Genomic DNA, 13315 nt, shown 5'->3' on the forward strand with positions numbered 1-13315 from the left:
TGCTGCAGGAAACAAAAATACCTCCCTTACTGTGCATGTACAAAGGATAACAACTTATCTTGCACTTAAAGCAGAAGCCCCCAACCTTTGGGGCACCAGGGACTGGTTCCATGGAGAAAGATTTTTCCATGGACCAGAGAGTGCGTGGTTTTGTGTGCTGCCTGCATCCCACAGATGGAGCTTTGCTTGTTTGTGCAGACCGGTTGCTGGCATGCCATGGCCCGGTACCAGTCCACAGACCAGGGATTGGGAACCGCTGACTTAAAGGACCTCAGAAAGCTTACTAAAATTCTTTGGCAAACAGCATGCATTATTGCTTCATGCCCTGTGTGCTTTAAATCTGCATTTAATCAATATATAATCAACTATCTCAATAGTGAAAAAGTAAGATGATTTCTGATAGAAATACCTCAGGACCTTTCAACTAATAAAAGTGAAATTAAATATTAGGAGGACTTGGCCAAGCTATAAGATCATAATAATCAGAATGAATTCCTATGTGTCCTTTTTGCATGATAAAGATGTAGTCAGCTACATATAATATACATATACAGCTACATATAATGTCTTAATGAATACATTTCATTAGAACTGGAGGATAATTAGAATTTATGATAATATGCAAAGAAATATTTAAATTCTATACATCACTTTTTATTTTTTTCATACGGATGAAAAAATTGTGGGTTTTTCTTCCTTTGAGGTACTATTGTCTCTAGGCAAGTTGGTTGCGAAGTTAGTTGTGAAGTCTTGGATGTGCTATGTCAACTTAATGCTATGTGCATTAAGAGCATCACCTTGATTTATAAAACCAAGGATTGCTCTTAATTATTTTTAAAACCAGTTAGGTCCAGTGCTGGCTTCAGAATTTTGTAAGTAAGTCATGGCACACTTGGTGAATCCTTTATGGAACAGTATGAGCAACAGTTCGCAATACTATCAATGCAAACTGAGGATTTTCTTCGGCTGCGCTTGTTCTTCTTAGACATTCTGTTCAGGCTGGCAATATCCACCCTGTTTCTGTTTCTATTCCTGTTGCTACTAACTGCTAAATTGGTTTGATCATGTGCTGTTTTATATTGGTTACTGCCTTTTTGTTAGATAGTACTTCATTCAATGGTGAACTGCCTTAGCCAATTTTAGGCTGTAATGTAATTGAAATATTCAAATAAATACATTTCTAGGGGTCATGATTTATGTGCTTTTGTGTGGTTTTTATATCCTTTCTGTTCCCAGTACAGTCATTTGTTCAACAATCCTACCGGCTTACAACTAGAAAGCATAATGGTGGCTGAAGGCTACATCCATGTTTGTTTGTACTTACTGAGTAGGGATAATGCTTATTATCATACCTATACTTTCCTCTCTCCCTCTCCCCTGTAATAAAGCTTATGTTCAGAATCTATGAGTAGCCTGCAGAAAAGTTAATTGGAATTCTCTAACGCATTGCACATCCACTGCAGGAAAGAGTAGTTAATGCCTAAGAATCCTTTATGTGCACTACAAGAGAAATTAATCCTATTAAGTATGAACAGGTAAAAAGGTTTCAGAATGCTAGTGTGGTTAAGCAGGAATATGTAGAAAATTTTATTTGAAATGTTAAGTTCTTAAATGGAGGGGGAGGGAAAAGGTCAGCAGGAACATGTACTGAACAAAATAAGCCTATCCATGCCAAGGAAAAGGAAATGCTAGAAAAAACATAATACATAAAAAGTGTAGGGGTGGTGTATTGTAGAAGAGATCTGCCACTGGTCTAGCATATTCTTGTATTTAGGAAGGGAAGGAGATAATGAAGAAAAGACTAAGAAGTCCACAAGGCTGTTTAGCATTAAGGAAGGTTCTGGGGGGGGAAAGGTAGGTTTGTATTATATTTGCACAGGAAAGCTGGCTGTTGAAATGTGACATCACATACAAGTACATGTGTTCCATTGTTGAGATTTTTAATCTTTGCTTTGCCCTCACAAATTCCCTTTGAAGGAGCCCTCACCTCTTGGTTAAGGTCCCAGCTTTTCTAAACAAGACTATTAATTAGGAACAGAGGGTGTTCTATTTCACAGAAATTGTGGCTGTTCAGTAAATTCCTTGACATCATTGTTCTCTCTCTCTCTCTCCCCCCCCTCCCTCCCTCCCTCCCTCCCTTCCTCCCCCCCTCTCTCTGTTGATCAGTGGCTTTTTAAAAGCCAGAATTAAAACCTGAAGATCTATACAGCTCCTTTCTATAACATATTAATGGGTACTCAAATATAGCCAGGGCCAATTCTATTTTGAAATATTGTTGGCTTCCAGGGGTTAGAAGGGAGACAAGGCTGAAGTTTTCAATCGTTTATTTTGAGATAATGTATTTTATTAAAAAATGGATTTTTTTTAAGACTATCTCAACCTTGATTCATTTTTGTAAAAATTTAAATTGCCATTCATCTCATTCCTACTTTAACGTATATTTGTTCAGTATTTTTATTAAGAGATAGATTTTTCTGCACTTGTAATTGCCATCTATTGCCTTGTAATATTTCTATTATTCCATCTTCTTTTTAAAATAGATATTTATCAAAGGTTTAGAAAAGTTCAAATTCTGAAGGCCAGTTATAATCCAGTCTTCTTTGCATAATGGATTACAAATGTAAAAATAGTCTTCATATTCAAATTCAAGCAAAGTGAACTTTGATTTTCTCACTCCTTGGTCTTTATGATGATAATGATACTTCAGAGACAACTGATTTTGTGTTCCAAAAGTCTGTATTTCCATTACTTATAAACTATAGAATTTATGGATGGAGTTTTCCCATGTATGAATTTTAGAGCCTTGAACAGAATTGTTTTTCCCCTTAATCTTTAAATAGTTTCAATCTGCAGTCTCCACCCCTCCCACCCACACCAGCTCACTTCTTCTAATTTACAAACTTCTATAAGCTATATCCAGGGATTTTCCTCTCCCAATTATGTAGAAAGCATTACTTTATTTTGGGATGATCTATTTCACTTTCAGATTGACAGATAGTCATCCAAATTTGCTGTTAGAGGGAATGATTGATGGGAAATTCAGTTTCTTTCTACTTCATTCTTCTATAATCTCCATGTTGGGGTGAGGAAAATATCTTAACTAATTTCTGTTTCTCATCTAGTTATTAAGAACTGAATATTTCTAGCTGGGGAATGGGGGCTGGAAATGATGACAAAAATTAAATGTTGGTTTGAACATGGAACAAAGTTTGGAAAAAAGAATAAATATGTCTTAACTATTAATATATTTGTTATTAATCATAGTTAGAAGAGCAAACCATTTAAGCATTGTATGGAATGCCCAGAATCACTTTCTTGAGAGATGGACAGCTGTACAAACATGACAGGAAGATAGTTAAATGAAGAGCATATCTCTGTAATCACCAGCTGCAGTGAAAGCAACATCAATGACATGGCAGTCAACAAGATGTACTAGAGTTGGATGCATAGGCAAAGTCCCATAATTATAGAATTATAAAAAGAGCACTAGATACAAAGAAATCAGAACAAGTTAAAGTCAGAAATAAATATTCTTCAGGTTAACCATGATTTTTTATTCCAAAATGTTCCCAGGAGTAGCACTTCACCTTAATGGGATATCATTGTCTAAGAAACTTTTGGTTGAAGGTCTGATGTTGCTTGATGTGATAGCAAATTGTAATGTAATAATTAGAAAAGGAGCTATAAGCTCTGGTTGCTTCAGGTTATTCTTTTAGTGATGCACATTTTAGAGCATACTTCCCTCATGTGCTATTCAAAAGACAAATGTGGGCAATTAAAAAAATGCTACAGATAAATGTGCTTCCCCAATAGTCAGTAATGTTCTCAGCAAGCTACAGTCTCACTAACTGCACAAAGCATAGCACTGCCATGCAGAACTATATGTAGAGATCCGTATCTTCTGTTTTAATTGGCTTACATCTTTTGGAGTGTCTGAAGTGAGTCCATGTCATTGCAGTGAAGAGTTCAGAAGCATAGCTCTATCTTAATTAGGGAGGATTTGCTGCAGAAGCACAAACACCAGAAAAAGGCTTGGTGCATGCACAGAAGTTACTTTCCCTGAATAATAAAGCAATATATCTCTGTTGCTGAGAAGCAGTAAATTCATTTTTTTTATTAATGCACTTCAAAGGGGCCCTTGGTTTCAGAACAAATGTAACCCTTATGCAGACCGAAAACCAGATGCAATGAATGTTTCCCCTGACACAGTTTTATGCAGCAGTATCTGTAGTAAAATACTGGTTTTACTTTGTGCATACTTATTCACACAGTTCTGCTCTGTACCACTTGTCATTTCGTATTCATTCACACATGATTATATTATCCTCATGCAAAACTTCAGTACTCATCTTATTTACATTCATACTTGCTGTTATATAACATTCACACACAGGTTGAGCAGTGCTTTAATCATTCTCCCTTTTCTCTGTGAATGTCTTCCACAGCTTTGTATATTCCTATTTCTCTACTCAGTTAAGTGCCAATACTTAGAGATATTGCTGCCAAGAAATGTAACTGGCTTAGAATGTAAATGTGTCCAAACTATAATGCTCAGCTGTGCTGTGAATTAAAGATAATTTCCCCCTAGAACTTTTCCACTATACATGTACACTAATCAGTTTGCCTTGTGGGCATGCATTTGTTAATATTGACCTTTGGTCTTGAGGAAACTCTGATTGACTGCAGTGAACTATGTAATCACACCATGAGATCAAGTGACATTCTGTCTAATTGGATCAGCTTAATTGGGTTCAGTTTTCTTGATGGTATGTTGTTAAAGAAGCTGGCTTTTCCAGACTTAAAGCGCTGTTTTTCATGATTTATTTTATTTTAATAGGAACCAGGATTAGTATAGTTGAATTTCTAAGAATCTTAAAGATATGGGAGTTGCACTTCTTTGGAACAAATGAAAGTAACAGAAAGTCTTTCATAAATGTTGGTACCAATATTTCAAAGCAGGACGGCATTATCAGAAATAAATGAACTTTTTTTTAAAAAAAAAAAAATCTAGTGTTGGTAAGAGTGTTCACAAATCCAAATTTCATACAGACTCAATAGCCATTGTTGTTCATTTGGTGCTACAGAATGATATGGCGTTGTGCTTTATTGCAAGTGGGAAAATCCATGATTCAACTCTCATTCAGCCTCAGAACGTATTGAGTGATTCTGGGCAAATCTTTCTACTTCAACTTAAACTACTTCACACTTTTTTTGTGTGAGGACAATATAGGAAGAATCTTTTTTTTAAATATTTTTTTATTTTTCCAAACTCTCCCCCATACATATACTGTGATATTTATCAGATGTTAACATACATTCTTTTTACATTCGTCTATAAGATACTTTTAATAAAATGAAATAAATACATACACATGACTTTTGGTGTTGCTCGCCCATTTCCCCTTTCACTGTATCCACACTCCTTCTCTACCTTCTTTCTCCCTTTCTTCTCTTCCCTACTTCCCTCTTCTTCCTCTCCTCTTCTCTTTGCTTCACCACTCTCCTCCCCTTTCTCCCCACTTCTCCTCTTCTCCTCCAACCTTCCTACTTCCTTCTCCCCTCCTTTACTCTTTTCTCTCTCAATATAGGAAGAATCTTGTCACTGTCCTGAATGCCTTGATGGAAACAAACAAATGCCCCATAACTCCTTAACAATTCAGCCAGTGGTAGGAATTTTAATGTAGTTCAAATCAATATTACTTTAAATTTTATTCACTTACCTTTAATTTTACTTTTCTTTCAAATGGATTGTGTTTTGGATCTATTTATTGGTTATGTGCCATCAAGTCAGTATTAAGTGTAAGAAATCATATAGGTAGACATTGTCCAAGATGATATTTCTACAAACTGGAAAGATTTTCCAATGGTATATCCATCAATCAAATCTAATCACTTTGCTGTATGTTATTCAATTCTTCTCTTCCTTCTTCACTTCCCAGTATTATGGACTTTTCAAGAGAGCTAAGTGTTTACATTGTGTCTATAATTTGAGCACTTCCAAATATTCACCTTTAGGTTTAAGGGTGGTACCTATTTTAATTAGTTTGGGTTTTTATTGATGCTTTGAATGAATGAGTTTATAAGGCCACCTAGCTCAACATAATCATACTAGGTAACTAATAACATAGCATTAAAAAGTGAGAAAAATAAAAGAAATTTAATGCAGTGCAACCATATTTCAAAACAGAACTCACACATAATATCTAAAAAAGCATACATGTTAGATTCAACTAACATCCTGGCTCCAGTTTTGGGGAGAAAAGCTACATCTTCCAGAATGCTAACAACATTGAAGCTACTCAATCTGTAATTCCCCCTTTTTAATTGTGTGCTTGGCTTTTATTACTGCAGCTTGAAGATGTTTTGCATTTTCAGCAAATGACACTATCAAAGTAGTGTCATTAGTATAACACAGGTTACTTTGTCTCTGCAATTGTAATCTTTGGTGATGTATCTTCTTTCAATATATATTTAGTATATATTGAGATAAATAAAAGAAGACCTGACCTGGAACCATTCTCTTTTGCTGTGTTCCATATGGTTTGTGGTTCTTATATATAGATGTTCCCCTAATTTTCTGTGACACAGTATCCTGCACCATTCTATGTATGGCCACTTAGAAGTAAGTCTCACAGAGCTCAGAGAAGTGGGTGTAGAATTGCAGTTTTAATATGATATCCCATTTATCTTTCATCAACTATATTTAACATTCATCAACCACCTAAAAAGATTATCCAAAGCAATCTTGTATTTTATAATTTAGTTCATGGATGGTAATAGTAATACTGACCTGTGGCAAGTGGTATTAAAATATTTCACAATAAATCATTTAAAATCTTGTAACATGCCAAACCTTTGCCCTTAAACATATGAATATTTACTGTCTTATTAAGTCTAGAAGAGTAAAATACCCAACTCATTAATCTATGTTTCACTACTTGCTAATGGACTCCACAGTTAATGATGTAGCTTACTTCAGTGAAAGTACTAAAAACGAACCAAAGTTTTGAATTTGGAATAAATGATGCCCAAGGCTGACTTTACCTATGATTTACTGTAATTTCAATTCAACAATTTTGATTAATCCTCCCAGGATGGTTTCACTCTTTGAAGCCTTACACTTTCATTTAGTATTCTTTTTTTTTTCACACATCATAGTTTCCCTCTCTCTGGGCATTTGTCTGAAAACAGCATTTTCTGCAAATGTGTGAAATTTCATAAGGAGAACATAATTATATCCCCTGATTAGGATTTAATGTACAACCAAGGATAGTTCTACTTGAATTTTTAAATCTGTCTACACGTTCAACACAAGAGCTGAGCTTTTGGGGGGAGGAAAAGCCAAGCATATGTTTGAATCTTTTCCATTTACTCACTGGGATTTAAAATTACTTAACTTTGGCTGAATAATGCCACGAGTCTGTAAGATTTCTTTTATCTAATGCAAGCTCTGCTTCACTGAGGAAGAACTGAGATGGAAGTCCAGGAAAAGCAAGTATAAATTAATATCAAAGCTATTTTGCATTAATCTGGTCAACTCCAGTTTAAATACTGTGTCAGATTCTAGGCATGTATCCTTCATGTAGGATTCATCAAGTTAGAACAGGTGCATGAAAGGACAATCAGGGGATTGTAAATTAATATATGTCCCCTGAATAGTGGTTGAAGAAATTGTATATATTTAATCTTCAGAAGGCTGAAGGCATATTCATGTCAACATTTTTCACCACCTAGGGACTGAATAGCCTAGAGATACTTTACCTAGTAATCATGTCTGAGCTAAGATGGCTTCACAAGTTTCAACTTTATCTAATGGTTGATAGACACTGTTGTTAAACTCTGCATTATACTTAGCTCTCTATATTTCATTGTACTTCTGTTGCGAACATATTCTCCTTCCCATTTGAGAGGCCCTCATACATTCCCATTGCACATCCACAAAGAAGAGATTTTCTTTGTTAGGCAGATTCTCCCCTCTCCTAGAGATAGAATGGGTATGTCTGCTTAAGAAGAAAGCAGAGCTAAACCAGTGAGAGAGTTTGCTTAAGAGCAGGAGGTCTTAAGATGATACATAGATATAAAAGCTTAGATTAGGAAATAGTTTTATTTATTTCTTTCTCCTGTCTGTAACTCTGTGAGATAAGTGAAGTCTTTCTTTTTTTAAAAGAAAATGTTCTGCAGCCATTTTATTAATTGTTTCAAACAGATGATGGAGAAATTAAAAATAGTAATGCGGGAGAGTGTTAAGTCACGAAATGTGAATGAATGCATAAAGGTCTATGGAATTATCATTGTGCCACACATCTCAATTTCAAATACCAGATTAATTTCTACACGTGATCTGAAAAGGACAAGAAAAAAATATCATTCCACATCCTTTTACTTTTTTCTCTCTGTGTAAGTATTTCATCATTGATTGGGAGGTGAATTTTGGATTTATTTATTTATTTTTGCTGAAATATCCAATCTCCTTGCAGACTCTTCACTAATAGTGCGACTGCTTTGGTCGCACTGACCGATGACTTCTGGCGAGCCCGGGATATGGGTCATTCCTCTATCTTGGTGCTTCTTGACCTCTCAGCGGCTTTCGATACCATCAACCATGGTATCCTTCTGCGTCATCTCAGAGGTGGGGCTGGGCGGCACCGTATTGTGGTGGTTCTCCTCCTACCTCTCTGACAGGTCGCAGTCAGTGTTGCAACATCTATATGAAACCACTGGATGAGATCATTCGGCGACACGGGGTGAGGTATCATCAGTATGTGGATGATACCCAATTATGTATCTCCACCACGTGTCTTTTCAGTGAAGCAGTCGACATGATGTGCCGGTGCCTGGAAGATGGGAGGGTCTGGATGGGGGTGAGCAGGCTTAGACTCAACCCTGACAAGACCGAGTGGCTCTGGGTCTTGCCCCCCACGGGTCATTCTGATGGTCCATCATTAGTCCTGGGGGGGGGAATTTACCTCCCTCAATGCAGGCACGCAACTTGGGTGTCCTCCTGGACTCATGTTAAATTTGGAACAACATCTATCGGCTGTGGCCAGGGGGACCTTTACCCAGGTTCACCTGGTGCACCAGTTGCGGCCTTATTTGGACCGGGAGGCTCTACTCATGGTTACTCATGCCCTTGTCACCTCAAGACTGGACTACTGTAATGCGCTCTACATGGGGCTACCCTTGAAGAGTGTTCGGAGGCTGCAGTTGGTTCAGAATGTAGCCGCGAGAGCGATTGTGGGTGCACCAAGGTACACCCACGTGTCACTTATCCTCCGCGAGCTGCACTGGCTTCCTGTGGGTCTCTGGACACAATTCAAGGTGTTGGTTGTCACCTTTAAAGCCCTTCATGGCTTAGGACCAGGTTACTTACAGGACCGCATACTGCTGCATAGTTCCCAGAGACCGCTGAGGTCCCACAGATTGGGCCTCCTTCAGGTCCCATCGGCCAGACAATGTCGGCTGGTGGGCCCTTGGGGAAGGGCCTTTTCTGTGGTGGCTCCGACATGGTGGAATCAACTTCCCCCCAAGATTCAAACTACTCCCACCTTGCCGGCCTTCAAGAAAGCTATTAAAACTCTCCTGTTCCGGCAGGCCTGGGATTGATGTCCCCGGGGGGGAGTGGGATTTGATTGGGACATGCTGTGTGAATGTATTCATTTTTAATTGTTATATTTGTTGTTTTAATTTTGTACACTGCCCTGAGTCCCTAGGGATTGGGCGGCATATAAATTTTACTAATAAATAAATAAATAAACTATGGGACATCGTCTTTTAGGTTATTTTGATATTTACTTGAATCTAATCTTTCTTGTCTGCTGGTATAATAGAGTTACCTTCATCTATAATGATGGTAAGATATTTTATCCAAATGCTTTACCTTTTTTATCTATAAAGGTAGGTTGTATCACTGTGGGCTGACTGTCTAATTTTTGTTTTATGAGTCCAAAGCATTGTCTTCCAAAATATTCCAAGTTTACATTCTTTAGACAGTGACTTCTCCACATTACTTTCCTCCTGAGTGCTGATTCTCTTGATAGTTTCTTACAAAATTATTAACAAAGAACGGATTTGCATTTTTACATATCAATTTTACATAATTCAATTAATAATTGGAAAACAACAAAATAATAAAAAAATAAAAATCACCCCTTCAAAAAAAGGCATCTTTTTTTCTTTTATTCTTTTTACAGCTGTCAAGAGTTATTGACTATCAACTAAAAGTATTATAAAGAAAATAAATGAATTGTCATTGCCGTTCTTGATGGCTCTCATTATTTAATCTGGGCAAGTGTTTCTTAATGATTTGTTTTCTACCTTGCTCTTAATTAACACAATTGTTTAATTTGCCTGAAGTCTTCTAACTATGCCAATCGATCCCCATCTACCCCCATTATAGTGATATTCTTCTGAAAAGAATAGATTAATTTTAATATAAGTTAGTAGTAATTGTACCTTAATCAACAAAAGTGCATTAAGAATTAGAAACTTAATTAGGCACAATTCACGATGCATACAATCCTCTCTGCATTTCCAAGGTAATTCAAACAATAATTACCTTAAAGCAACATTTTAAAATTTGCAAGAAAATCCTGCAATTCAATTTATCCTGAATATTAAATATTCCATCATAACTTCTAATACTGATCATGAATTGGTGATGATGATTGATGATGATGATGATGATGAGGAGGAGGAGGAGGAGGAGGATATCTGTTCAATTATGCCTGACTCTTGGGACCATGAATTACTTTAGTGGAATGTATTGATATATACATTGTTGAAAAAAATAGAATTGTGATGGTGATGAATTCACCATACATCGTTATGTATTATAGTTTTTAATTTATTTTAATGGATAATTTATGCTGATTGTTTGTTTTTGCTTTAATTGTGTTCACCCACCAAAGTCACATGCAAGTAACAAGGATGGCTATAACAAATAAATAAAAAAAATAAATGCATCTATTCAAAAGGGGGTTGAAGAGATGTATTCAGATTTATAATTGAAGTCTGCTATTTCTAAAGAAAATAAGGAAGGAGGAGAGATGGCGTTCACCAAATATATATTTCCTTAAGTATTATGACAATTTATGTGGCGGTCCCTAAGTTGTCTTTTTCATGACAGACCATGAAAGTCCATGCCTGGAACTAGGGAGCAGACAGAATCTGAACATATCTCCAGTAAGAAACTTTACTAGAATTCATATCATTCTATAAACAGAAGGAATATTATGGTTCATACAGTGGATTTTCTATACTGAATTTCCAGGTTATAAGAATTAAAATATTTCTTAAAACACTTCTTATATTAATACATTAATTGAACAAAATATAGGCAATACTTAAATTTACAGCAAGGGAAATATTCAGGGTTGTTACTCTCTAGGACTATGTTTTCCTCTGCCATCGACTCTTAAGTCTTAGCTCTTCAGAAAGATATTTAAAATATGAATTGTGAAAATAAGTAAACAAATACTACCACTTAAAAATCACCTATAAACAGCAGGTTTTTGGATGGCTGTGAGTTGGTGGAAATTGATTGAGTCTTTTCATGGAAACAGACAGACAAACAACATGAGCTGATTATGCAAAGTGATGATAATGATTTCAACAGCAATATAGAGACTTGGATGCTGATTGCTTTCAACTATGTTGTGAATTTTAACTAGCCAGCCTATTGCAATCATTTGGCATTGTAGTTCATCCATCTAAATGTATGCCGCTACTGTTGTTTTTCAAACAGCCCAGAAATCATTTGCTTTTTGGGAGAAAAAAATCTAAAACATATTGGGCACTATGATATACAGCATTAAGGGTATTTAGACCTGTCAATGAGAGCTAGAGCACAGGGCTTTGCATTGGATGAATATAAATTATTTGAAGAAATCATGTTTCAGATTCTGTTATTACAACTGTGTACTGGAGGAAAATTGAACAGTTAATGATTCTTGATAATGATTCTTTGTGCATTAAGCATGTTCTTTTTCAATTATTTTCAGTGAGGTTTTTTATAGGAATGTAACAAAGAACCATAATTAACTGGTGTAGAATTTTCCTCCATTCAGATTTTGTTAAAAAGATTTTTTTTGTTTTTTTTCCTTTGTGAGGTTAAGAACTTTCTAATCCACTGTTATGTTCCAACAGCAACTCTACCAGTTATTGTAGCCTTATATTTGTCCAAGGATATAGCAATATAATACCTCATCTAAACATAGAAATTCTGATAGTTCTTTTCTTTTATTAATTATCTGATAAATGTTCACATCCATAAGCTGCACCCAATGTTATGATGCTGAAGAGAACAGGCTGCTGCATGAAAGAAAGCTTTTACTACACTCAAAATCTCTCTATGCATCAAGTTATTCTCCCCAAAATTATTCCATTATGTCATGGTGGCACAGTGGTTAGAATACAATATTGCAAGTTGACTCTGCTCACTGCCAGGAGTTTGATCCTGACTGGCTCAAGATTGACTCAGCCTTCCATCCTTCCGAGATCCGTAAAATGAGCACCCAGATTGTTGGGGGCAAAATACTGACTCTGTAAACTACTTAGAGAGTGCTGTAAAGCACTATGAAGTGGAATAGCAATAGCACTTAGATTTACATACCACTTCACTGTGCTTTACAGACCTCTCTAAGTAGTTTACAGAGTCAGCATTTTGCCCCCAACAATCTGGCTGCTCATTTAATGTGGAAGTCAGAAAGGCATTTTTAACTGTCAGTGCTTCTCTAGAAGCAGTTTGTTTTGTTTTTTTTTTAAAAAAAAAAGTTAATTAGTGAAGGAAATAAACAAAATAAACAAAAAGTTTTTACCTGCTGTTTGGAGAACACTATTTCCAGTAGTTTCCCTAGGTCCTTGGCTTTCCTCCCCCCCCCCCTCTCTCTTCCTAAGCAAAATTGATTTCTGATCAAATGTTTCTGGATAATATTAAGGTAAATTGAATGACATAGTTGCACATGGAGCAAAAACCCATTCCTCAGAGCAACCTATTCTATTTTCTTTCCTATTCACAGCTTGAACTATTTCTGGAAGCTGAGGATTGCCCCAAATATTTCCTTTGCTTTTCTCAAATACCCCAAACCCAACATTTTGCAACATTCTCTTCCATTATCTGAAACAGGCTTTCATCCAACTGTGGACTGAAATTTTTCAAAGCCCCAATTGGTATAAAAAGAATATCATATTTAAAGTTTTTGCAGATTGAAAAGCATCAACAGAAGATATAAAACTATATGTAGTTATTCTCTATTTGTCTCCCCAAGGATACATGAATGGAAAAAGGTCTGTGCATGGAGGTCATTAATATTTATTT

This window comes from Crotalus tigris, unplaced genomic scaffold (genome assembly GCF_016545835.1).
Source record: "Crotalus tigris isolate CLP2741 ecotype Arizona unplaced genomic scaffold, ASM1654583v1 scf7180000017945.11477521024:1554073, whole genome shotgun sequence".
In the NCBI taxonomy this organism is placed as follows: Eukaryota; Metazoa; Chordata; class Lepidosauria; order Squamata; family Viperidae; genus Crotalus; species Crotalus tigris.